General features: G+C 41.6%; 1 protein-coding gene across 2 annotated transcripts in view; it reads left to right on the top strand.

The window, feature by feature from the left end:
• Positions 1-9,448: 9,448 nt before the first annotated feature.
• BMPR1B (bone morphogenetic protein receptor type 1B) overlaps positions 9,449-27,137 on the top strand; it is a 234,388-nt gene continuing 216,699 nt past the window's right edge. For both annotated transcript variants that reach the window (XM_032109038.1, XM_032109036.1), the window contains exon 1: positions 9,449-9,510. The gene's annotated coding sequence lies outside the window, so the exon portion shown is untranslated. The remainder of the gene's footprint in view (positions 9,511-27,137) is intronic.

The following is a 27,137-nucleotide window of genomic DNA, read 5'->3' as shown; positions in this document are numbered from 1 at the left end:
TTACTCTTATTTTATTTTATTCCACCCTACACAGAGACTTTTTAATTTACATTTTCTTTCATCTGGAATCTCACGGCCTTTGATTCATATTTGCTCTTTGTTTTGATGTACAGAAAAAGCTTAAGACATACTTGGCTCTAATAGCTGTACAAATTCAAACCCTGGTAAGGAAGAGAAATATTTGAAACCAACTCAATCCTGGTTTATTTAAAGATTTAATTTACACGTAGATTTCAAATAAAAAATAAAATAATGATCTATATTTTGTTACTAGATCTTAAAATAATAAAATCAGCCATAGTTTACATGCTTGTTGGGTGACATTGGGTGTTAAGGAGGAGAGAAAGCTGAGGTTTGTTTCCAAAGGATTCTTGTGAAGTGACTTTGAAACATGGCTTAAAGGGTAATTGCTTTTCCATCATAAAATTTTTAAAGGAGAGTGATTTTCCAGGTGTTTGATAAACACTTTGTTAAATAATACGTCTAACATGAAAGGTTCAGTGAAAACCTTTTTTTTTTTTTCAGAAACTAAGCATTGCAAGGAGAGGAGAGAACCCAGCTCCTCCTATGTTGTAGCACATCAACCAGAAAGAATGTTAGGGGCTGTAGCCAGAGCGTTACAGGGGTCCAACATTTACCCATTATTGACCCATCAGAGGGGAGCCAAGAGGCAATAGTAACCACTTGAAATTTTATGGCTAAGATATTAATGGATTAATTAATTTTTTATTTCTTTAACACTGTTCACAAAAATAATCTCTAATTGCAAAAAATGCACATAGTGTTCTCCAGTCTGGAATGTAAAAAGCCAAAACCAAATATGCATATTTTTAAATGCTTTCTCTGTAATGTGTCAATACCTTGAAACAGCACCTCACAGGAGCAGCAGTGTTTCTAAGTCATGATAAATGCAGGAGAAATGCTGATGCTTTAATAATGGGGGAAGCCTTCAAATTGAAGTTGTGGGATGGTGGCTTTTTTCCTTTCCAGGAATGGTTTTTCTCTCCCTTGTACAAAACATGAAATGAATCCTAACTATGTATGTGCTGTCTCTGGATTTACAACCACGCGTTCCTGCAGTCCCTAAAATTTCAAAGAGTTAATGCTGAGCAAATAGATAAAAAACTTTTCCCTAGATAGATTTGTGAAAAAAGGTGTGGGTGTTTTGTATAAAAGAAAACCGGATCCTCTGGTTGCAAGGTAGAAGAAAAAAATTCTTTTCCTCCAGTGTGGTGTGTCTTCCTAAAACTTACTTTTATCCCACAGGAATATCTGTTTTCAGCAGTAAAATGAAAGTCTGAGGGAGGCAGTGAAGGACACAACTAAAGCAACAGGACATGTTTTCAGTATTTTCATCCTCTGAGCTTTACCTCTGGTGGTCAGTGCTTTCTGTGCTCAGTATAAATATGCCTGCTGAGAAATACTCATGGAGACCTTGCTGCTGCTTCTCTTCCATTTCAATCCCCCAAATGGGGCTTCAGTGGGGCTCAGACACTGCTCAAACCCTCCCATCCATTACTTAAACCTTACTAGGGCCACTCCAGCACGAGAGCTTATGGGTTGAAAAGGGCTGAGTAGGAAGGGATTTGTAGGGTGCATTTCCATGCTGTAAAACACTTGCCAGAACTGGCAGGAGCTGATGCTCTACAGGATAATTGCTCTTTCACTTTGGGAACTGGAAGTAAAATACAGAGGTCTCATGTATGTTCTCTTTGTGATGGATGGCGATGAAAGGGACTGTCCCTCATGTGCTGCTGCTTTTTATTATTATTATTGCATAATAGCATTCTGAAAAGGTTTAAAGGGGATTTCTGTTACTCTGATGCAGGAAAGGTTGTATTTCACTAGCAGCAGTTCCCCCACTGTATTATGCCCCTGTGAATGCACAATACTGCCTGAATGCTTGCAGGCAGCCTGGGTGTGTTTATCTGTTTCAATAACCAAGCTTTTTATCTGCCTAAACAAAATGGAATAAACATCAGATTTAGCTGATGCCACCATGCCAGTAGCAGGGGAAGAGAGAAGAAACACGTTTCTGTGATATGCCTTGTTTTACCCAAAAGTCCCACAGAAGCTACTAAATAATTCACTGTGCTGGAGTATATGGTGCTCAGGGCTTGGAGAAAGCTGCTCAAGGGGAAATAGTTTGGTAAGAATGAAGGAGAGCATGGGATGGAGGCAAATAGACTGACCAGCATGCAAGGAAGTTATTTGTTCCTGGAAAAATAGTTCCTAGAGTGGCAGCTCCTCCCCTCTCGCTCTGTTCTGCTTCTAGCACAGCATCAGGACATGCAGTGGTGCAACTAACTGTGGTCTCCATGCCTGGGTTTGGAGGTGTCTGTGTCCTGCTGATTGCTGAAAAACATATTAGTTTAGCAAGCATTCACAGTAGTGGCTGCCAATATTTACACCTATTTGCAACTTTTATCTGCTCAGATATATTCAAAGTTCCGAGGGACTTTTACTATTGCCACCTCAGCAGCATGAGGAGACCATTTTCAGTTTCATCATGTACTTATTATGAAATAAGAGCTCTCCCTTATAGGTGGCTTTATAGCTAAGTACTACACTGGGAATTTTAAAAAATCCCACTTTATTTTCCACCAGACAAATAACTACTATTTTTTTGGCCAGGGTCTCAGAACACAGCAAGAAAAGAACTGTAATCAATTTTCCATGTTGTGTTTTCTTGCTTCTTAGAGTTTGGGTAATTTCACTGGTGGTTCTCCCATTCTTATCTATGCTAACAACTATAACTTCTGGTATTCAGTTACTCTGTGGTCCTGAATTTGAAGAAATTTCTTTGCATGGCTTTTGGTAAGAGCAAGCTATTTGAGTTTACTCATTTAGGCCTGTCATTAAAGCACCCTAAACCCAAGCAGTGCCCTGACAATATGGTTGGATGTGTGGTCCCATCTCCAGCAGCCTTTATAAAGGACATAATGACACGGGCATCTGTGCAGCTGAACTGCAATACAGCCCAGGAGAGTGGTTGGGATAAAAGGTGCTAATGGGAAACTCTGGATCTCTCTCATGAGAAGTCTAGGTAGGACAGGAAACTTTTCCTTGGTTCCTCTTGAAATGTTTGGACTAATTGGATTGCCTGGACCAGCGAAAGAAAGACCTCTAGTTGAGAGCTTCAGTCAGAATGCAAAGGGTCTGTTCTCAAATGATGTTTTTGTTTATTTGTATCTCTTACATCTCTTACAATTTCCAATATACAATTACACTAAGTGGTGATTATTTTTTTGTTTGCTTCTTTAATAGTATTTACCTCTGGGTTGTTTTGTTACCATTTTTTATGACTGAAAATTGGTTTTAAAGTTTTCTCTTTCCTCCTGATAGCATTACAAAAATTTAAGTGCTTTTATTATGATATTTTTATTTATTTTAGAAGAGAAACTGTAATAACAATATTTGGCCAGATGACTGGCTTCTCAAAGTTTCAATATGCAGCCAGGCTGTGTAGTGGAGAATATGCAATGATGAATATTTTAAATCTGAGTAGTGTGAAGGCATGGCAACACCAAGGGTATGAAGGGGATGTGGCGGCTGATTCCTGGATAATAAACTGTTTTAAACATTTTCGTGCTAGCAAATTTCATTTTTTTCTAACGAACTGAAGACAGACTTTGCTGTTTTCTGGACATGGAACCCGCTGGCTTTCACCTGATGTACTGCTCTGTCATTAATGCATCAAAGGGCTCACTCTTTGGAGCCTCATCAGGAGAAAGCCAGTGTACTGAACCTCTGGAAATCATCTCTGCAGCGCAAAAGAGCAGCAGTCCAAGGGATTGTGTGACATGGCAGGTCTTGAAAGCACAGCACATCAAGGAAGGAAGGGAGTTCCACAACTTCAAGGGTACTTGGCTGTTATTTTTAGAGTTATTTGACTGATAGATCACTATGCAACAGTGATGTGTATGGGGAGAGCTAGTGAAATAGTGCTGGAGATGGTTACAGTCTGATGTAACTCCAGTGTGATGACAATTCCCTGGCTCTTAGTGGCATTTTGTCCCTGACATGTAATGTTCTACTTGTCAGCTCTCTTTTGTTTTCCATGGCTTGTTTCTCCTTGCTTTCCACACCAAACAACAATGAGCAAATGAAAAGGATCCTTTTATGAGTTAATGAATGCCTTTTGTGGTTTTACATATTCCACTCTGGGTGTAGGAGAAAGGCATTGTATGGCTGAGCCTGTGGCTGGCAAAATGGGTACTGCAAATACAAGGACACCTAATTCAAAATAAAGTGAGACCCTGTTCCTTCCCACTGCGAGAATAAACCAATCTCTCTGCGTGGGACTTCTTTGCCTTGGGTGGGTCCCTGGTGTAGAAATCCACAGTCTTCTTATTCCCATTTTTCTGATCAAGCCTGACATACTTGGAAAAGGCAAAACATGACCAAAGGAAGATCTCAACAAAGAAATGTACCTTTTCCTATGCAAACTCTACTGATTTCATCAGGCTTTTACCAGGCAGTCGTATGGCCTGCTGGATAAAAGTAAAACAGCTTAAACAGTTTTGTTCCAAGAACTTTTTATGGCGACTCCAAGACAGAGCCCCGATCCTTGTTTTGATGTCTTAGGGAATACTGAGAACTTTTGCCGTCATTGTGTGAAAGGTCAAATTTTATCCCCTGTGACAACACAGCTGCGTTCAGGGAAAACTGCTGTTGTTATTGCATTAAATTGGTCATTTTATGCTCTCCATCTCTTTTCAAGGGTTTAAATCCAAGAGGAAATCCCACTAAGATCAAATAACATTACAGTATAGGAAGAATAAGTATATATACATACCCTATATGGACATGACAAACAGTAAATATAAAAATAATACCTATTATGCGAGTCCTAAAATAAAGAATTTTAGGAGGAAGAAAAAGCATAAAATATACTTCATAATAATGAAATGAAATTATTATAAAAGAACAATGACAGACTTGCTTTTAATTAAAATAACACCTGTTGGATTAAGTTTCAAAGAAGTGATCAAAGAAAATACTGAGCAAAAAACAAGGCACACAGTAAGTGTTTAGTAGATCAAAACATGTAAAAATGTTTCAGAGAAGTATGAGATGTAAAAGGGAAAAAAACATTGGGGATTATGTTGGGATTATACTGAAACTTGACTAAAGGAGCAACACTCCTGAACAAATAACATTACATTAAACTAATTAGAGTTTAGAATATGAAATTGTTAAAGTTTGCTATCTCAGCTGTTTCTTTAAACTGGAAAAGGGATTAATCTATATTGTAAAAATAGTTAGTGGTTCAGAGGGCAGAAGCTATAAAATACTGCTGAAGTTTGGCGAAACAATAACAAAATCCACAAGAAAGTCTGCGGTCCAAGTCCTTGGAAACCTTAGATATGTGAAGAGTGCTTTGTGCAAGTCCATTTACTGGACTTGGGAGCAGTACTGCTATCAGCAAGGTGTATGTGGGTGCTTTGGGATGTACCCAAAATCCAGGATGTTTTGTCTGCAGTTTAAGACTGAGTAGTTTAACTGAAGTTAAAAGCATCACAGGCAACAGATTTATTTTCAGTTGGAGGGTATTCTTCCCCACTGCCGTTGTCCTAGAGACAGTCTTCTGTTTTTATTCTTTCAAATTTCCTCTGAAGATTTTTTGCACTGTAAACTTTCTTATTTAGTAAAGATGTCTAGTGTTCAGTTCTGAAGGCTTGCAAGCCCCATTTAAATCAATAGGGATTGTGAATGCCAGAAATTCATAAGAGGACTCCAGCACACTGAAAACTTGTGGAGGATGTTATGGCTGACTGCTGGCTCCTCTTGCTGGTGAAAGATGCTGAGGCAGGCAGCCAGCCAGCTGCTCTCCCCAGGAGGGAGTTAGTCCCTGGATCTCAGTTTGGGAACGGCTGTCTTAAACAATTTTGTTCAAATATAGTGCCTTTTATGTTCTTTCCAATTCTCTGTCCCTCTCGCAATTACCATTTCACATGAGAAGCATGTACCCTTTCTTCTTGTTCCTCTCCTTTTATTGAGATGGGCTGTCAGTGTTTTACTCCCAGTGTATTACATACTTAAACACATATATGTACGTGTGTATTCTAAGGCAGAGTGAGGGAACAAGAAGTGAATTTGATCCTAAGCTTCTCGGGTTTGCACAGCAAATATGAAACAAGATGTGTTTTACATGTTTGGGGGTTTTTTATAAGCATACTGCATGGCACATTGTGTAGGTGATCAGCATGTTACACTATCTGATGGGCAAAAGCCTTTTTGACATAGTGTAAGTGGTAATTATCTCTTCCCTAAGTAATTTTTTAGCTGGCTGATGGTTTTTGATACTCTGTTTATCACTGTTTAAGGGCTGATTTGAAAATCACAGCACTGCACTACAGACACTGTACTCCAGCAAACAGATGGTACAGAACCATCAGCTGTAATCTGTGAGTAAACAAAGATATGTGAAGTTTGGTATAGAGTTTTGACGATGAGATGTAATTGTGTTACAGAAGTGCAAGAACTAATCTTGCCCTGCCTGTACAGGAAAGGGCAAGCTGTATTTAATCTGGCATGATAATACCATTTTTTTTGCCATATTACTGAAACTTCCAGCTTTGGTGCAGTAGGAAAATCATCATGCCTGATCGACAGTTAGGAAAATGGGAATAAATGGGTTGCATGTGTGTGTTTTTTCCTTTGTTAAATACATAGGGCCACTGAATGACAAACAGACTCCACCAACTTGTTTACCAAGGAGAAGAAATGCATGAAACAAAAAGCCACCAGGCTCTGCACAAAACATGGAGAATACTACTGTTTTGGAAAGCGGGAGAGAGCATTTGCTTCTAAAATAGAAAGGATTATGTGCTTATGTTGTCTTTCCTAAACATAGACAAAAGGTGAAGAGATCACACAATATTTGTTTTTCCACCGGATGGTTTATTTAAACGTGTTTGGGGTGGCTGGGGGGGCACAGGGGGATTCTCCTCCACTGGCAACACGTAGTATGAGAAGAAATTGCAGAGGAGTGCTCAACACTTAAAGGTCAGGAAGGTGAAAGCATGCCAAAAGCTTTGCTAGGAGGCTCAAACATTTTTGTGGTTTCATGTGTTTACCTTAGCAATGATAGAAGCTTTAGACAATTACCCAGCAGTCTCAACAGTGTCTTGTCAGGCAATGCTACATCTCCTCTCCAGTATTGTCACTGGGAGCCTGATATTTTGAGCATTTTCATTCAAGTGTTGTTTTAATCAGGTCTGATATAATTGGGAGTTAAAGAATGGTGGCTTCATGATCCAGTTAGAAGAGATTAACTGGAGCTTGTGGGGAGAAGAGAGGAATTGTGATGCCTTCATTAGAGCTCAGTCCAGGTCTGCATATTTTCTGTTGCTGTTGATTCATCATAGGTAAGAAGGGCATTCATTTTTGAAGGCTTGCTGTACGTTTTCAAGGAAATTGGTAAAAAACTTTCCCCTTTTGGCTGCATGCTGACATTGGAGTGCTATAGCACAAATCCTTGATTCTCCCATACTCTACTAGTAAAGAGTGAATTATTTTGGTGCCTCAAAGGAAACCACACTTTTCAGTTTCTCAGTTTGTCAGTGTGAAGCAAGGGTGTCCGTAAGGCCTCTTTCTCATTGCCAACTGTTTCACTTTATGGCACTTTAAATTCAGTTATACCTTCCTTTTGTTCCTTTCCTATTTGTTTTTATGTCTTCTTTTCCTTTTCATCCCTCTTTATTACTTCCTGAGTGTGTGTTTTTCTTTTCTCTTTGAGTTCTCTCTTTTCTAGGTTCTTCTTGTCGGCGCAGCAGTAATAGATATTCAGTTGTCTTCTAGGAGAGCCAGTACTTCTGTTTGTCTTGGTATTCCCTTTTTTTGTCTGTAGGAGGTAAATAGAAGAGGGAAACCAATTGAAAAGTGAAGTATCTCTGCTGAGAGGGAAACCTTGGTTTCACAATAGACAATACACCTGTGTTATAATGAGCTGTGGCTAGGATACAGGCCAAAAAAAGTGTGGAGCATGAAGCGCACAAGGACAACTTGATACACCGATTTCACAAAATAGCAGTGCAGAAATCTTGCTGGAACGAGCTTTCTGCTGTTTTTTTCAGCATTTCTAAATTTGCCTTGGCTAGTAATAAGTCTTCCACCGTGTCAGTCTCTACTATTAACTGAGGTATTTGTAAAGTGGAAAAAAAGCCCCATGCCTACAGTAGCAGGAAGAGGATAGGTTTGGGCCTAAGAACAGAGACAAGCAGCTGGAGATAGTTTGCCCTCTCCCCTGTGTCTGTGGCCCAAAATATTGGAGCAATATTCTGCAAATTAAACATTCTGAGTTAAAGGGGGACTGACTAGCTCCTGTACATGCGAATGTAGCATTAATACGCCAACCCACTTGAAAAGTGAGGGAGTATATTAACTTGAGTGTGAGAAACTGAAATTATATGAGGTTATAGTGATGTGCGTCTGCACGAGCAGTGAGTGTGGCCCAGCAGATCTGCCATGTAAAACAGCTGGTGCTCAGGCCAAGGTGTTTGCACTGGCTGCAGCTTCACCTCGTGCATGGGATGCCTGCTGGCCCCACAGTGCATTAGGTGAACTCCCAGGATGCATGTTTTGGCTTACTGCTTGCAGTCTGTGCACTGAGGTTGCTCCACCTCTGTTTTAAAGTGCACTCCGGATGCACACAAAAATGCTAATGTAGTCATCCCTTGAACATTCCCATTTTAAAATTGCCTTTTTCTCATTATGATGGACTAAACTGTGGTCATAAGCTTCCAGTATGATAAACTGTTGATCTTTTATTTCCTTTAATCAAGCATAGAGAAGAGGGAAGCAGTAATAAGATAATGCAGAGGTTGAAAACCGTGGGCTGTCAGGTAGCACGGGGATGGTACTGGCCTGCCTGTGGGATGTAGTACAAGTTGCAGCAGGAGTACCCACACTGGGGCTGTGGTGCTGCCTACACTTAGTAATAGATTATTGCTGACACTCTAAACACTATGCAATGTATCGGCGTTTCATCTTTCAATCGCCCGTTCCCACGCTGTCCGTTTTATCTCGATCGTTAATTTAATCCTGGCAGTAAATTGCTTCGCTTCTCTTAAATCTCCCCGTCCCGCCAGCCAAGCGCGGGGGCTCTTGGTCGGGTGTGTGTGGGGACGGGCGGCTGGGTACTGGGCTGGCGAGTAATGGACAGGGGCCACCTGCCCGTGCAGCCCCGGCCCCGCGGCTCCGCAGCTCCCCGGGAGTGATCGGGGGAGCGGCGGCCGCGGGGGGGCGGGAGGAGGAGGCGGCCGCGAATCCTCGTCCGGCTGGCCGGGTGTGCGAGCACTAGTGGGAGCTGGAGAGGGCGAGAGGAGGGGAGGAAGCCCCAAACCACCCCGAGCCTGAGCAGAGCGGCTGCGAGCCGGGCGGGGAGGGGGTGTGCGCGGGAGACAGGCGGGGGGCGAGCGCGGCGGCAGCCCCGGGAGCGGCAGCAGCCCCGGGAGCGGCAGCAGCCCCGCCAGAGGAGGCAGCCCCGCGGAGCCTTCGCAGGCGGTAAGCACGGTGAGGAGCCGGAGCCGGGAGCGGGTGCTGCGGCGTGGAGATGCTGCGGCGGGGCGGGCGGGCACCTGTGGCCCAGGGTGCAGGGGGGCCCGGGGTGCCGGGCCTGCGAGCCCCGGGGGCCCCGAGTGCTGCCAGCCTCCGCGGGGGCAGCGCCCCGGACGCGCCCGGCGCCCTCCAGCCCCGGCGGGCGCTCGAGGAGCCGCGGCCGCCCGGCCCCCGTCCCGTCCCGGCTCGGAGCACTCGCCTCGGGCTGCCCCGACCTTGCCCCGGGGGGAGCAGCTGCGGTGAGGCATGTGAGTGGCCACAGCCGGGAGCCTGCTGGCACCGGGCTGCCGGACCTGCTCGCTTCGGGCACACGCTGCGCCTGGCTTGATACGATCGCGTTACGTGCGCGTCAGGGGCTGGCGATCCGCAGCGCTCCCGAAATGAACTTTTAAATCAAAACGCCGATTTGTCAAGGTACATCTTGTTTTGTAACTGAGGACGATGGAGGGCCCTGTGAATCTTTGGGAAGCAGGAATCTCTCGCGCAGCGGTATGGTATTGTTAACTTACAGACTTTGTCGCTTGTGATGGATGGACTGACGTGAACTCAGATTTACCGGCCAGACTATAGCAGTCGATGTCCTCGGTGATGTTCAGAAACATAGCGTCAGGCCACTCGATTTAAGAACCTGCTGAATGTAAATTACAGAAAGCATCACTGTTTAGGAGTGTCTTGTAGATAAAACCAGAGGTCTGTCTAAGCGTTCTGGGTCTGATGGTGCAGAAAGCAGTGCCTGAGGGGGAGTAAAAATAAGGTAGGCATGTAAGGATAATTCTCCAGAAGGCTCTCTCAGCATGCAATGATTTGCAGCTTGGATGCTTTCTAAGGGAAGGCTAGGGTCTTTGTAGCATTCAACTGATTTTTTCCTTTCCATGAACTGCTCTGAGTGCCCCTTGACCCTGTGAAAACTTTTAGCGACGTGCTGTGGCAAGGAAATTCATAGCTTAAACTTTACACTGTGTCAAACCCCATAGCATTTTGTTCTGAACCTTTGTTTGATAGTATGTATGTCTTAACAGAGGGTTAGTGCAGAATTGGTCTCTGCTCTTCTGTGTCCCATTCACGCTTTTATAAACTTCCAGTGTGTTCTCTGTTGTCTCCTTTTCAGGCCAAAATGCTCTCTTCTACTTCGCTTGAAGTTTACTTTAAGAGGAGGGAAATGAGCAGAGACATAGTTATTTTCTGAGATTGGATCATTTTGAATGTCAGGCATGTTAAAGTTAGGATGTTAAAAGCTAGTCTCTGGGAATAACTCGTGGAGGCAGTGTACGTTAGTGTGACAGAATGGCTACCGTGTGATTACCTACAGAGGACAAAATCTCCTCTGTCTGATGACTAGCCGGGCTTACAGCACCAAGTATTCCTTCTTTCTTTCACTGGCAGAGGCTGCATGTGCAGGGAGTGGGTTTCTTTCAGAGGTTTTTGAAAGCAAGCGGAAACCCAACCAGCATTTTACTATTAGAGTGATAATGATGGATTCATAATGTGTTTGTAAGAAGATTCTCTGGTTCTTGTGTTGAAATTTTGCATTGTTAGGAAACAGTTTTCCAGTTATTTCAAAATAAGGAATCCATCACAGTAAATACAACCTAAGGACCTTGACTCTCTTCCCACAACCTACTGCCCTGCTTGGCTTCAGCTGAGCTGCCCTTGATTGACACTTGTGCAATCAGGGAAAAAAACCCTCAGGCCTTTGGGATAGTTGTATCTGTACTTATCTGTGTATGTAATCCTGACTTATAGCAGTCCTTCCTGTGGGTCAGTATACCGAATGCTTTGGCTTCATGTTAGCACTTAAATACATGCTTAATTTTAAGGATACGAGGGGGGTCCATTTTAATTGGTCCACTTGTGTAATTAAAGTGATGCATGTGCTGGGGCCTTTGCTGCAGTGAGACTGGAGCATTCATCTCTTGGCAGAATCAAGCCCTCAAGTTTTGAAACTCCCTTTAAGAGAGCTTTGATTGGTGATGATGTAAACTGACAGATTCACAAAGGCCATTCCCAGCATCTAGTCTTTCTTGAGTGTTTCTGTCATTCTTCCCTATGTATTGTTTCCTGCAAAACAAGAGCTTCAATAAGTGAGATGCAATATCTGTTGCCAGGTGTAAGGAAACAATGAGAGGAAGTCTGATGCTCAGGTGGGAAATGATGTGTTACTACTCCCAAGAAATAAGATTAACTTTTTTTTAGAAGAAGGTTTATGAGCTGCTCTGTGTCTTAACTGCTATTTGCTTGATGCTGACTACAAAGCACTTGTCCAGACTGTAAATCCTGTGGGGAAGGGGCTGCTTTGCTTTGTCTTACAAATGTGATACTTCATGCAGTGTGCTGGGGAGAGTGGAGGGCTGCCTCTCGGTCCAGCCTGTGCTGCTGCTAACAACAGCCATTATGAGTAGTTCACAGCCTTTAGACAGAAAAGTCTCTAAACAGTCTTTTAACAGGTATTTTCTACCAACCTTAGAGTTATTGCAAGGATAGGATAGTATATAAACCAACATGGTTATCTGGGTTGTCATTACTCTTAATTTATGAAATTGGTGAGGATTTATAGGTGTATTAATATTTGACTCATAAGTGCCAAAATGAGCTGATCTGTGCATTGTAAATACTGCAAATATAGAACAGAAACAAATTAGTTAGATCTGTTGGTGGCACCCTGTAAAACGAACTATAAAATCTTAGGCTTACTGCCATTCAGATTTTTGTTCCTTTTCAGAAGATACAAGCTATTTTTAAATTGTCTCAAACAAACTGAGAATTCTTGCTTCTGATGGCAAAATTTGGAGGAAACTGATTTGAAAACACTGCAGCTTGGTCTGAAGTTCACGTATCAAACTGGTTTTATCACTAGTGCATGTTTCAGATTGGGCTTGGTTCTGGTGAGCTCTTTCCTCTTGCTGTTTTGTATTTGGCTGAGGTAGCAAAAATGTAACAAGGGTTATAGGATAAGTTTTGAAAAAGTCCTGAAATTGTAACATTGTGATGATATCTGTGAATTGTACTGTGCTATATATCAACAACCTTGTTCTTTTGAGTGCCTTAAAGGAGAAAAGATTTATCTGTTACAGCATCTCTAAGTGCTGGACTCTTTTGTAATAAGGAAATGATTTTGAAGTAACTAAAATACCTTATAATGTAGTGTTTGATTACATTATACCAGTTTTTTCACACGTCACATTACGGAGTTTACTTTTCTCTGCTTAAAATGTCAACACCTCATCAAGCTGTAAAAAACCAAACCTTTGTGATCAATTATTCTTTATGATCAGCCCATGCCAGAGTGTTCAGGCACGCCCAGGTGGGAGTGCGTACACAGTGTGCACAGAGAGGAGCGTGTATCTGTGTCTCTGGTAATACAGGCAGTATGTTTTAACTGCTGTCATGCACAGACTGTGTTGCAGGATTGTGATAGGCAGCAAAACCCAAAGGAACCTCTTTCCTTTGGCATTGTGTCTCAAGGCCAGGGTCCCCAGTTTGTCGCTGCTCCGGCCTTTCTCTCCCAGGATCGCTCACGGGGGCTGTGTGCTCAGCCCAGCTGCCTGCTTTTCTGCTGCTTGTCAGAGTGAATATCTCTTAGGCCTCCAAGCCTGTGTCAGATTTGGTTATAATTGGCCAATAGACTCAAAACTTATTAGAGAGGGTCTGGCAGACGTGTTTATCCACAGATAAGTAAGTCTAAACATTGCCTTGGGAAAGTAGGCTGAAGGAGTTATTTTCTGTTGGAGTCGGGATGTAAAGCAAGTCCTCGTCTGGTGGTACAATGGCCAGCAGGGAGGGTATTTGCATGGAAGTCACGATCCCAGTTTTGAGCCGTATGTAATTGGTATTTGGAGTCATCTGTGGCAGCTTGCAGGACTGCTGATACAGGTCCACAGAGTTTGCAAACTCTGAATGTAATGAAGACGCTGGAGCAGCAATGTGAGCATGGGGAGAGCACCAGGGAGCATAGGTTCACCTTTTACATGTTCCAGAAAGCTTTTCCAATAGTGAATGAATTGTAGTATGCAGGGACCTGAATGACACAGGTCTCAGGAAGTTTCTTCCCTTGAAACCGACTTTGTTACACATTAAAATTAATTCAGTGCTGAAGTCAAAATGCATTGCTACAAACCTCTACCCTGCGATGCCATTAAGCCAAAGACTGAAGTTTCACAGACCAGGATGAATAAAGGCACGTAATTAAAAACGTTCATTCTTTAAAGCTGCCACTTATTTCCTTAACACAAAAGTAACTGTTGCTGTTTTGCTGCAACAGAAGGAAATATTCTTTGCTGTTCAGAAAAATTTCACATCTAAAGTCTAAAATACAAAATGGATTGTATATAAGACATATTTATAAAGTAGCCACTTAAAAGTTTTTAAAAGTTTAAGTTATTCAAGACCTATTCCCTGAAGCTACAAACGTATTTGTTCATGCATAACTTCACTAAAGAATACTTACGTGAATAAAATTATGCACTTACAGGTTTGTAAAATGAAGTCTGTAATTAGCTTTAGGTTAATTCCCCTGTTTCCTAATTAAAAACACACAGGTCAATTAAGGATCAAATGAGACATTACCTTTGTGATTATCTTCCTTGGCAGAAATAGCTGTTCTGATAAATATTTCAATTTCACTATAATCTGACCTTTTGTCCAATTTGCTTTCCTTTATCCTTGCCAATTTTGGCCAAGGAAAAAGAGTTGTATTTAAAACAGACCATGAAAAGATGAAATGCTGAATAATTTGGGCACATGAGTCTTTTAGGGGAAAAACTAGTGGGCGAAAGAATATTTATTTGCCTTGGATTGATAATGTGTACATGAGCTGGATTTGGCTAGTTAGTTAGTTTGTCTCTCCTAAGTACACAAATACAACTTACTACAAATACAACTTAACTAGATAGTTAAATACAGTTTTCTTCATGTGTCTGACAACTTCTCTTCCCCAGTAAAGTGGTAATGGAATGACATGCAGAGGTATGCATTTGGAGTACAGGTCGGAGGGTATACCCGTACGTACTTGCTAAATCTTTGCTGGTCAGATTTGCTTCCGAGCCCGCTGAGTGTAGGCTCTGTATGGATGGGAGAAGATTTGGACAAGGCAAAAAAATCTTGCTTCTGTGCCAGATGTATTGCAAAGTCAGGACAGTGTAATGGAGATAATGTTAATTAACTATTTGCATTTGCTACTGAAGTTGGCTGAATAGGGTTTTTTTTCCCTAACAGGGAATTTTTCTTCAGGCATAACTATCTGGTAGTTTGTTAAAATGAGTAGAGCAAGATTTTTATAGCCTGCAGAAATACAATTAAGTGTGTGCAAGCATCATAGACTTCTTTTATTCATAGGCAAGTCTTGTAGGGTCTTGTCCTTCCAGAGAATCAGCAGAGAAACCCTTCAAGCCGAGGAGGGTCGTGCTGCTTCAAGGACTGGCCATAGGATGGGTCCATGTCATCTCTGTATCTCTGCTTCTGTCCAGTGGGGTGCAGTCACAGGTATCCTTTTTAAAGTGTTTTGACACCCTGGGTCAAGAATGAGGTTGAGTCCAAGCTGCTGCTGTTCATGGACGGGATAAAACTGAAGTTACTCAGGAGATTGTTTTGTCTTTCATAGTTAAAAATATTAATGCAAATTGTCTTTTTCCTTTATTCATAAGCATTCCTGGGTAGGCATTCAGGGCTACTGCGTTCAGCACCTTGCAGCTATTGTGAACATGAAACTTTGCATCTGTGTTGTGCTTAGGATTTAAAATAGTGGTAGGATTTCTGTCTGAATGATGGTAAAAAGGGCTTTGCCTTAAGATTGCCTCTGATTTCTGCATTCAAACTACAGTATGTTTAGCTTGGTGGTTTTTACAGGACACCCATCACTCTCGCATGAAGTCTTGCAGTAGGAAACATTCATAGAATCAGAGAACCATGGAATCATTAAGGTTGAAAAAGACCATCAAGATCATCAAATCCAACGGTCAGCGTAGCACCACCACCAGGTTCACCTCTAAACCATGTCGTCAGGTGCCATATCCACATATTTTGAACACTTCCAGGGATGGTGACTCTACCACTTCCCTGGGCAGCCTGTTCCAGTGCTTGACAACCCATTCCATGAAAAAAACCCCTGATACCCAATCTAAACCATCCTTGGGGCAACTTGAGACCATTTGCTCTCATCATATCACTTGTTACCTGGGATAACAGACTGACCCCCACCTGGCTACAGCCTTCTTTTAGGCAGTTGTAGAGAGGGATAAGGTCCCCCCTGAGCTTCCTTTTCTCCAGGCTGAACACCCCCAGCTCCCTCAGCTGCTCCTCACAGGACTTGTGCTCCAGACCCTCCACCAGCTCCGTTGCCCTTCTCTGGACTCACTCCAGCACCTCAATGTCTTTCTTGTGATGAGGGGCCCAGAACTGAACGCAACACTTGAAGTGCAGCCTCACCAGTGCCCAGTACAGGGACACAATCCCTGCCCTGGTCCTGCTGGCCACATTATTGCTGATCCAGGCCAGGTTGCCATTGGTCTTCTGGCCACCTGAGCACACACTGGCTCATGTTCGGCCACTGTTGACCAACACCCCCAGGTCCTTTTCTGTCAGGCAGCTTCCCAGCCACTCTGCCTCAGCCTGTAGCACTTCATGGGATGGTTGTAACCCAAGGGCAACACTTGGTACTCGGCTTTGCTGATTCTGTTGGCCTCAGCCCATTGTTCCAGCCTGTCCAGATCCCTCTGTAGAGCCTTCTTACCTTCCAGTAGATCAACACTCCCACCCAACTTTGTGCTGTCCACAAACTTCTTTAGATGGCACTTGATCCCTTTGCCCTGGTCATCACTAGTCACTGGCCTCCAGCTGGATTTAAGTGCCTTCACTGCTGTTTTCACAGAGTTCTCCTGTTCATGGTGTGGACGTGTGCATTTCTCACTGGGTGGAAAAGTGGTTGGACAACTGAGCCTTTTCCCTTATCCCAAGAGGATCACTTAGTCTTTCCACAGGTATTAATCTCCTTTTTCAAGTTTGTCTTGCTGCAGACATAATCGCTTTGTTAGAGTGAAAAAGCAGCACCAGCATTTTCCTCCAGAATCCTGGTATTAATTGGAAGTGGATGGTAAACCTTGGGGGGAGGCAGGGGGGTCTGTCTTGGGGCTAACTATTCACATAGGGCATGTGAGTTCTGCTTGCCAGCAGCACGTAAGCAGCAATGGCATCACGGAGATGCATGTTTGTATTTTGTGGAAGGAACAGGTTTGTGCTTTGTGACAGCTGTCAGAGCAGCAGGTAGGTCCACATTTGTGCCTTTGAAGAGGAGGAGGAGGAGTACATTTTAAACCTGAAGCTAATTAACTTTTCTCTGATAACCGTGTATGACAACAGTTTAGGCTTGTCTGTATTGCGTCTTCCTCAATTGAGTCAAAGCCATGAAAAACACACCTCAAAATATATGTTTACAATGGGGATTATGCAGTGTTGTTGGGCTGTTCAATGTAGTGGGGATGCTGCTGGTTGAGGATGTGCAGAAATCAATAGTTTACTCCAATTAAACATGGAAAAAAAATTAAGATAACCTTTATAGCTTTTTAACTCAGAAATCCATTGACAGGGAGTAATCAAACTTCTCCATAACTGAATTACGGAATTTCTTAGGACTGCTTCATTTTGAAGGAAATTTTCTCTCCTGACAAGAATCAACGTGATCTGAATGACACACATGCCTGTGTTTTGAATGTGTGGAATTTTCTTGACTTGCTGTTTTTAAGGTTTCGTCAGTCCTTTAATTGAAGACAAACACAGCCCCAAAACCAAAGCAACACAATGAATAGTTTCTAATCCTCTGGGTTGTAAACTTTACTCTTATTTTTTAAGGTCTGAATCATGAGCTGTTAGATTTTGTGTGTACAAAATGCCATAGTTTTTACTTAACTTGGTGCTTAATTTGTGCATCAGTGTTTTTCTAGCTTTCTGCAAAAGAGTAGATTTTTGCACAGTTGATGCATAACTCAATTTTTCTGGTTCACCTTACCAGTTCAGACAACATGACGTGGAATGGTGTGAACAAATGAGAGCCTGTCAAAAGGGTTTGATCTATTTTTATACTGTCCTTTTGCTCTCAAATGCTGCATGTATATTTAAAATTAATAATCCCAATGTAATTTCTTTCCTTAGCAGCATTTCAGCAGTTTTGATGGACCATCCTTGGCATTTCTTTTCCCCTACAGCAAATTTCATGAAACCTAAATCAGTGTGACTCTACTTGTGTAGATGGATATATTCTCACAGGTTTAATCATTGATGCTAAATCTTTTTAGAAGTTGGTGGGGGCTTTGCATACAGGCAGGAGTTGTCTTACCTGTATTTAAATGCCTTTTGAAATGTTTGGTTGGGATTTTTTATGTTAGTCATACTTACATACTGGACTTGGCTCGAGGTGAAAAGTAAACTGCAAATAGTCTGATGGGCCAAAAGTAGTCCAGTGAAGGATAGACTAGCAATCCGAAAGCTGAGCTAAGCTTCTAGAAGTGTTTTGCCATAAAATTAATGACTTAAATGGGCAGTTGCTTTGGGAATAGTTGGAGCATTTGAGGAGCTTCTGTGCCTAGCTCCTCCTTCTATCTGTCTTGCTGAAAGATAGGGTCCTCAGCACTCTCAGCAGGTGGTGGGAGTGTGCCTGGTCTGCATCAGTGCAAAGGCACCTGCCTTGTTTTGTCTCTTGCCCCAGCTGCGAGGTGAGATAACCTCTCTCCCTGTCCTCAAGCAAAATGAGGCAGTCCTCCTGTGAAGTGTGGCTTAGCCTAGCTGGCTAGCACAGCAGTGAACAGTTGAAGATGCTATCTGCCTCAGAAATTAATTCCTTTTCTCTGTGACTCTAGAAAAAGCTATACACTCAAATGGTGCTTAAGAGATGTCAAAGGCTAGAGGTGGAGAGGTTTAGATTTTATTTATTTATTTTGTGTGTGTGTGCAACTAATAGCCTAAAGAATACTTTTTTCTTTCATTTGAAATAGCAGAAGGCAGTACCCATGAGGTAGAATAGAGAAGATCCAAACACAGTAATACCAACAGAGGTCCTGCAAAGTTACCTCAGTAGACTTGTAACAGTGGTATAACATGCAGAGCTCAATGGGTTATGTGGAGATACACTGCTACTAGGTGCTGAGATCCCCAATGGACTGAACACTTGTAAACTTCAGTACCCTGAAACAAACCATTGAAGTTGTCTGAAGGTACAGCCAAAGGTGACTGCTGCCAGTCTAACCCTGGGGAGAGAAAGCACAGGCAAGCTTGCAGGGAAGGGTCAGGACTGTTACTGCTTCTGCTGCTCACATTGGCCGGGGACAAGAGGGAGAGGTTACTTCGGGCTGCAGCTGTCTGTATGCTCTGCTAATGGTTAGAGATAATAGTGGGCACTGGAAATGATGACAATAAAATCCTTGAAGGATGTGCACAGCAATACATGTGTTCATTCCTGGTGACATCAACTCTGGTGTGGATTTTTTGCTTTTTAGCAGATGTCCATCTAATTACCTGTTCTCTGTAGGTATAAGAATGGACTAAGCTGTGGCTTTTCTTTTTTGGGGACTGGAAATTATCACAGAAGAGTTGCTAGCAACTTCAAACTACATCTTAAACTGCATGCAGTCTGAAAGCTGTGTCATCAGATAAGGAGAGGTGGTTAGGAACGAATAATAAATACATGTCAGGAGTGGAGAAAGACAACTTAGGGAAAATATGGAAGGGATGATGAGATTCAGAAGTAGTTGTTCTGTGCAAAAATCTAAGGTGAAGCATCAGTCCAATACAGTAATTTCTTTGTGATGTTTCTTTAGTAAAACTCTTAGAGAAAATACATTTTCAAGTGAGATTTTAAAAAAAAAATTTACATATCTAGGTTGAATATTTTACTGTGCTTTGTTACATTAGCACTCCAAGAGAGAAATTATATTGTTTTAATGGAAAGAAATAATAAAAAACAAATATGTCTTGCAAAATACATTTAAAAATTACTCCATTTAAATAGAATGAGACTGTATTGTTAAAGGTGTTGCAAATGGTAACTCTTTAATTGACAAGTGAGAAATAAAATAAATGGGCTGCCTATTTAAGGAATGAAATAATTAATTGATGGAAGCTGTTATACTATTTCTGTAACAAATAGAAATGTTGTTTTCAGTTAAGTGACTTTATCTCCCTGCCTTCCTGTGCCATTTCAGTTCTCTTACAGCCACTAACCTCTTTCGTACATCCCCCCAGTTCCTTCTCTCTTGATGATATTCCTTCCTGAACAAAAGCAGCTAATTTCTGGGCTTGTTGTCAAATAAGCCAGTCTCAAAATTTTCAACTGTATTTATTTTTTAGAAGACACTCCTTTGTGTACTTTGAAAACTTTTATTAGCTTAGTGGAGTATTCATCGCACTTAATGATAATAATTTCCCATCCAATGATAAATGCCTGTTTATAGCAGCTCTTTCCCACATTCATTAATCAAGAAAGGTTACCAACACATTGATAAATATAACTTTGATTTTGGCTAAATGTATACCATATACACATACCAAATACATATACAAATATCAAATCCTGTTCATCAGTGAATGCATGACAGATACTCTTTAGAGTGCATAAAACCACTAGGAGTGTATGTCAAACAATAGAATACTCTTCTTCTAGACAATCTTGTTGAAATTGTCTTGCACACTCTTGTTTTTGCAGTGTTGTGGCTTTCCTTCTTCTGTCCTTGCTGGTCCTGACTGAATTAGGTTATCATTGTGGGGAATGCCTCCTAATTCCTGCTATGCAGGGCCTGCTTAAAACCAGTCCTTGCACAGAAGAAGTTAGCAGGAATCTATTTGCTGACTTTTAGCATGGTAGAACTCACGGTGGCATTCACTTGTGCCCGTTGTTTGAGGCCAAAGAAAGGATATGTGAAAGTAGTATGTTCTGCATCTTTCTGAGGACTGTAGGGAAGCCTCATTTTGTTGTCGCAGCCTTCTGGTGTTGCAAATGGAGATAATCCCCCGTGGCACAGATAAGTCATGTGGGCTTTATCTCAGTCATTTTCCTTTTCTAATCAAGATTTTGAGGCACCTGCACTTCCTTTCGATCTGCTTTCGAAAGTAGTGCTTGGGCTGGCTCCACACTTGCATCTCTGAATGCTATTTACAGAGTTTGTCCAAATAAATGCAGATTCTGTGACCTACTGCATTTTGCTGATCAGCTGGCATTTGCAAAGCTTGTGAACTGCACCCATGTAAACATCAGTCATTCTTTGAGCCATAGCATTTCAAAAGTAGTGTTACCATAGTCGATATAAACCATTCTGGAGGTGGTTTCCATGGGTGTTATTCTCTGCCTCATCTTTAAAGCTGCATTGTTTGTTTTTCATACAGGTCCATCTGATACTATAATTGTCCAGGAGACAGGGCCTGACAATAGGGAGAATACAAATCATGGTGAGCTCTTTGCTTTGAGAGTTTCTCAAATTCCTATCTGCCTTGAGTATTGTGATTTTTTTTTTTTTTAATATTATTTTTCCAAGCCCTTACTTTTTCTTCATGTCTAAAGGGATTTAAAATTTCTTTTAAACATCTGGTCATTACATTTCCTTGAGGAAGGTTTGCTCTCAAAATAGCATTTCTTGAAACCATTGTGTACTTTCTGTAGGTGGTCATCAACATATGCTGGGGCCAGCTGATGGACTGACTAACAAAATTGATATATTTATTATTTTTTGAATGTATACATTTCTTTTTTCACTCAGACTTTTTTCCAAATGAAGCTTGGTATTGCTTGGTCTTTGTGCAGCCTACATAACTTAGATCTGCATAAGTCAGCTTAACTTAAGGTTATTTTTTTGGGGTGACTTGATTTTTGTAGCCAGAGGCATCAGTGCTCAGGAGCTCCCCAAGGGGGTTCCAGTACAAATAAATAGCTGACATTTGTTATAATTTCTGTTTTTACTCTCTCTTGGCGTATTTATGATCCTCCCTGGAAACTTGAAGGATCTAGGCTGAGCTGAGAATTCATAGTCATAAAAGTGAGAGTGGCAAGTTAGTAAATGCATCACTTGGATGTAGTAGACTAGCAACTATGATGTGCAGTCCAGCTGGTTTTACAGGTAAGTCTAGGGAATCATGCCTCATGTGGAATTCAAGCATGGAGTTTTTTCTGTCCTTCCACACCTGTAGTATCTCCAGCATGATGCTTACCATGTCAGTTGGCTATGATCAGGCTATGATACGGAGACTGTTTCCTTAAAAAAATATCTAGAGAGAGCTTTACCAAGAAGCTTTTTACCTTACTTACCAGATGTGTCTGTAAACGTGGGAATGTCTCTCGCCTCGTCAGAAATTAATTTTGACTTTGGGAGTTCTTACACAAAACCTGGGGGGTGCTGCCTTCTTACTGCCCCTCAGAGAAGGTGCACTTGGAGGCAATGGGCACTGGGAGAAACAGATAAATTGAGGCTTTTCACACCAAATATTTAACAGAACTCCCTGTTTGATTCATCTTCAGCAAAACTTGTTTATTCAGATTTAGGATCTAGCCCTTAAATCTGACCCTGCAGCAGTCAGAATGTTGCCCTTGTGCTCAGGAGCAGGCAGAAGGGGTACTTGATGAGAGGGAGTTGCAGACGTTACGCTCATGAGTTATAAGGAAAGAATTGCAAAAGATGATAGGAAAGGTCTGAAAAGAAAGCAACAGCTGATTTTGTTCAGTTCAAAATGACCCTGCCAAAAGAGGCAAATGATATCACAAGCTGGAAGGTCATTGTTTCTTTATAGACTTTTAAAATACGTTTTTATCCAAAAAATACACTGAGAAACTTGAATGATGATGAATAAACCAGTTTAAACTCATGGGAAACAAGCATCCTAGGCTATTCAGAAATCTTCAAAACTACTGACAGGAAGGAGATCTAGCTTGATCTTGATGGATATGATCAAATACCTCACTGTTACAGTCAGGTATGTGCTATGGTGCATTTTCCAGTGTCCTATTCTGCTTGACCAAAAAGTCTGGAAACACAGAAATTACAAAAGCTGACTTGCTATTTTACCAACCTCAAGAGTGTGCAGTGTCATTTGCCTTGTTATTTTCTGTTAAGCAGCTTTTCCCAGCTAGAGTTCTTATATCATCAGCTATGGGGATGAATCACAATAGAATTAATAGTATAAGAAAAATCAGGGGTTTTTTCTGTAGGATATGTAAATTATTGTAACTGTGGGTAGTTGCCCATTTCAAAACAAAATTGAGAGTCTGAATAATTCTAGACGCCCTTCCTGTTTATGACGCAGACATTCTTGGAGTGCATCTTCTTGCCTTCTAACACTTTCCCACAGGTGAACAGGAGATTTTGGATAAAAAACTCTTTGGATAGAAAAGTTATTATTTTGTTATTCCACAGATGCACAATTTTGTTTTCAGCAAATTAGCTTTCTCTTCTGCTTTTTTCATCCTGTGTCCTGGGCTATTTGAAGCTCTCCCTCCCCCATCTTTGTCTGCCCTCGTTGAGAATATGTGGAGGAAATGTGGGGGACAAACTTGTGTTTTTAAAGAAGATCCAATAAATTCAGACCCTTTTTTCATTCCTCGTAGCAGCTACTGGTTTTGCACACACAAATTATTTTTATGAGGTGTTTTGATTACTTAAGGACATTGTTTTGAAACATTAATGTCATTTTTTATTAATCTGGTATATAGTCAACTACTGATGTCCCGTCATGGAGCCAATTCTTCAGCCTTTAGGGTTCTTTTTGTTCTTACTCTCCAAATTCTCCTTTTTTTTTTTGCTTCTGTAGTGTCAGGTTTTAGGTTGGTGCTGCTCAGTGGTTGTCAGATTTTCTGACTGTGTTCCAGTATTAAACAGTGAAGACTCTGTACAGGTAGAGGTCACATAGGAAGAAGTTTTTGTCCTGTCCACAGAATTCAGTTTGGCTGTATTGAAGTCTGCTGACTTTTAGCTGCAAAACCCTAGCAGTTCGTGGATTACAGTTGATTAAATTTTCACTTGTAAGTTATAAAATAATCACAATTTTCACTCATCAGCTACAAAATCATTTTCACTGGTTATACTGCAGTTCTGTTATTTAGCTGTGAAAATGACTTTTACTTTAGATCATAATGCTGTTAATTTTTGTGCATGATTTCAAGTACAATATTGACTGAATTCCTCTTTTTTCTCCTATATGAGATGGTTTAGGATGAGTGTTTAAAAACAGTCTGAAGAGCAAGGAAATAAGTTAGATATGTAAACCAGAGCAATTCCATTAGCAATTTCTATGTCATTTTGATAAACTGCTTTTCCATTGCATTCACCAAACACTTACTTGGAATGCAGTAACCTATTCAGGTTTGGGGGTTTTTATTTTATTTTGTTGTGGTGTGTTGTATACCACCCCCTCTGTATTTCCATGTTGCAGTTGTGACTGGTCACTTTAAGTTAGTGTCACCACATGCATGAAAGGTCTCATCTGCTGTGTCACGTCCCTGCAATTTTTCCACGGGCAAAGTGTTTTTGCAAGGAGCAGATTCAGGTGGTCCCTTTATGTGTGTGTAATGCCTGCTAAATACATGGAGTTCGACACAGATGACACAGTTTTACTCCTTTTCACAGAGCAGAAGTTGCGTTTAATTTAGCTGTATCCATGGCACTGATGGGTTCTCGAATGCAAGAAGTATTTTGGCCCCTTCTGTGGCTCGGGGTGGGTGCAGATGGGAACCTTTACTTAACCTGTAAAGTGTAAGTAAACAGTGGCTGTATGGCAAGTCTATCCCATATAGGCAAAACAATTTTGTTGTTATGTAATTTCAGACATGTTGCCTTGCAGGATTACCTTCTACTCAGCAACACCCTTTTTGTACAGTTCTCTTGCCTCGTGGATTCTGACCCTTCAAAAAAGATGGTTCATCTAGTGGACTAGCTGTTAAAAGAGAGTTATTGTGGATGTGGAAGTGTATCTCAGACAACTTGAGCACAGTCAGAGCTAATTGTATTCAAATGCTGGCTTTGCTCCCTTTCAGTGGACTCCAGCTGTTCCAGTGGACGCTGTTTTTTATCATTCTGCTGGACTACAGAGTATAAGTGTTGAGACTACAGATGCTTTTATCTTGTATAAGTTTTCAAAGACTTTCCCTGCTGGCAGTTTACATTGCTCAACCTATTCTCTTTTATGCTTTCTATATATAATATACATGGCAGCCACTGGCTAGAGAATCATATGTAGCAGCTGGTTGCACTCTGTTTTTCTTTCAAGATCTTGTGCAAAACTTCAAAGTTTACATCAACTTACAGGAGAAATAATGCCTGAATATCAAAGGGAGAAATGAGCAGAGTACTCAATAAATGTTGGTGCTGGTCTGAGTGCTTCCATGCTGCCTTGAACACTGCTCAGTTATTTCTTTAGAACATACAATGATATTTACATTACCTTTCTCTAATTTTACTATTTTTCAGAGTTCATTTATGAACTGCCTTTAATCTACTGAAGGAAACTAAGATGTTTTTATGATGTCATTGGGTTCTCATTAGTCAAACTTGCTTGTTTTTTAATAGGACCATAATTTCATTTGGCAAGCCAAAACTTTATCTTACCACCCCTTTACCTTTCTCTCTGCAAAGCCCAGGAAAGTCTTTGTCTGAACATTATGTTTCAAAGCAAAACAAGAAACCCGTAGACAAAATAATTCAACTCCCACTTGCAAAGCTGATAGGGATGGCTGAGCACTCTGTCTGTAGTGTTCCTGGGGAGTCCTTGGCTTACTCAGCATTGCAAGCCCCCCAACAAGACCAGAGTAGCCAGATGAAAGCAGCCGCAGGCTCAGCAGTACGGGTGAGTCACAGCTCCACTCCTGGGTGGTTTGAGAGCACTGGTGAAGAATATTTGGATAAAAATAAAAATGACAACTTCTGGTTTAAGGGCTACAGAAGAGAGCAACTTTGGAAATAATTACCATGATTTATGAGCTATTAGTTAATGTGGTTCACCCATGAATTTGGGAATTAGCACTCCCCTGAAGTCTAAAGAAATTAAGTGAGTTGTAATTCACTTGAAGACAGGTTACTAAGTATAATAATTTAGCTAGGAGCTAAGACTCCCACACCTTAACTGCCAGTGAAGTCCTTTTTTTATTATCTTTCCTACTAGGATTTCTAATAACCCTTTCTGACAAGGAAAGCTGTGTCTGGGCCTGTCCATTTGATTTTCTTCTTTCTGTGTCATGCATTGGTTATGAACCCCAGTTAACTTTAATTCTCTAGCACTTCTCCCTAGTCAGTGGTGGGAAGTGGACCCTCCTGAAGACAGTTCTGTTTGTCCTATCTTAACATTAATGTGTTTTAAGACAGAGCAACGAATACTTGTAAGCCCAGGGTCCTTTTCTCTGAGGTATCAAAATAATATTAGGGCTTGTAGGTGAACATATGTAGGAGATAGATTACACCTTTTTAAAAGGAAGTATTTATTTGATCTCTCCAGGAGTGCCACTCCTCTCTATTTCGTTGTTGTTATGAACTATTAATATTAAGGAATGGTTTGAGATGCAGAGGTTAAAATACACCCTTTTTAAGGTTTGTGGACCCCAACATCAAAATCAGCTTTAGAGATTAATTTCTTCTTCTTTTGAGGAATCCTACTTAGCAGCTGACTACTCCAGCCGAAGCTACCTAGGGGAGGGAGCTCCCTGTGCTCTGGGCTGCTGTCTGAGCTTTTCCTGGCAGCAGATCAGTGAGACTTCCTGAGTCACTTTCCAATTCTCTGCCTTTTAATCTCTTATACAATTCCTTTTGTAGAAGTAGCAAGTTTCTTCTAGAGGCTGAATGCCTGCTTTCTCTTCCTCCTGTATGGAGGGTGTTTTCTGATGTTTTTTGTAGAGGCGTGAGGACATTAGTTTTCAATTCCAACCTGGACATCATCACAACTGGGCTTGACACTTCCCTTAGCAGATATGCTGCTTTTTCCTCCCTGCTATTTATGCCTTCTTGCCTCTACTGTGGCATGCTGGTAGACAACAATCAAATGCCCTCTTAGGCTTTCTTTACTGAGGTGTGTTAGCCAGGGCAGGCAAGGGCAGCGTCATGTATTTTTATTTGTTCTTTGCTTCCTGGAAGATGTAGCTGCAGCGAGGCACTAAGTGCCTTTGTAGTGATTTGTAGTGACATTTAGCTGTGGACAAACCCCAGCTGGCAGCTCAGCCCCATGCAGCCACTCACTCACCAGAGCAGGAGAGAGTGGAAGGGCAAAAGTGAGAAAACATGGGTTAAAGGAATTTTACCAGATAAAGGAAAAGCTGCACTGGTAAGCAAGGAATTAGTGCACCGTGTCCTGTGGGCTGGCAGGTGTTCTGTCATCTCCAGGGATGCAGGGCTTCATCACATGTAACAGGAATAACAAATGCTATCACTCTTAATGTCCCCATTTTCTTCTTCTTCCCCCACCTTTTACTGCTGACCATGATGCTGTATGGTATGGAATATCCCTTGGGTCAGTTGGCGTCAGCTATCCCAGCTGTGTCCCTTCCCAGCCTTTTGTTTAGCAGCAGCCTGCTCACTGGTGGGGCAGTGTGAGGAGCAGAAAAGGCCTTGACACCAGTAAGCTCTGCT

This window comes from Corvus moneduloides, chromosome 5 (genome assembly GCF_009650955.1).
Source record: "Corvus moneduloides isolate bCorMon1 chromosome 5, bCorMon1.pri, whole genome shotgun sequence".
NCBI lineage: Eukaryota > Metazoa > Chordata > Aves > Passeriformes > Corvidae > Corvus > Corvus moneduloides.
Note: the sequence above shows the minus strand (reverse complement) of the source record. Positions and strands in the feature narration are given on the sequence as shown.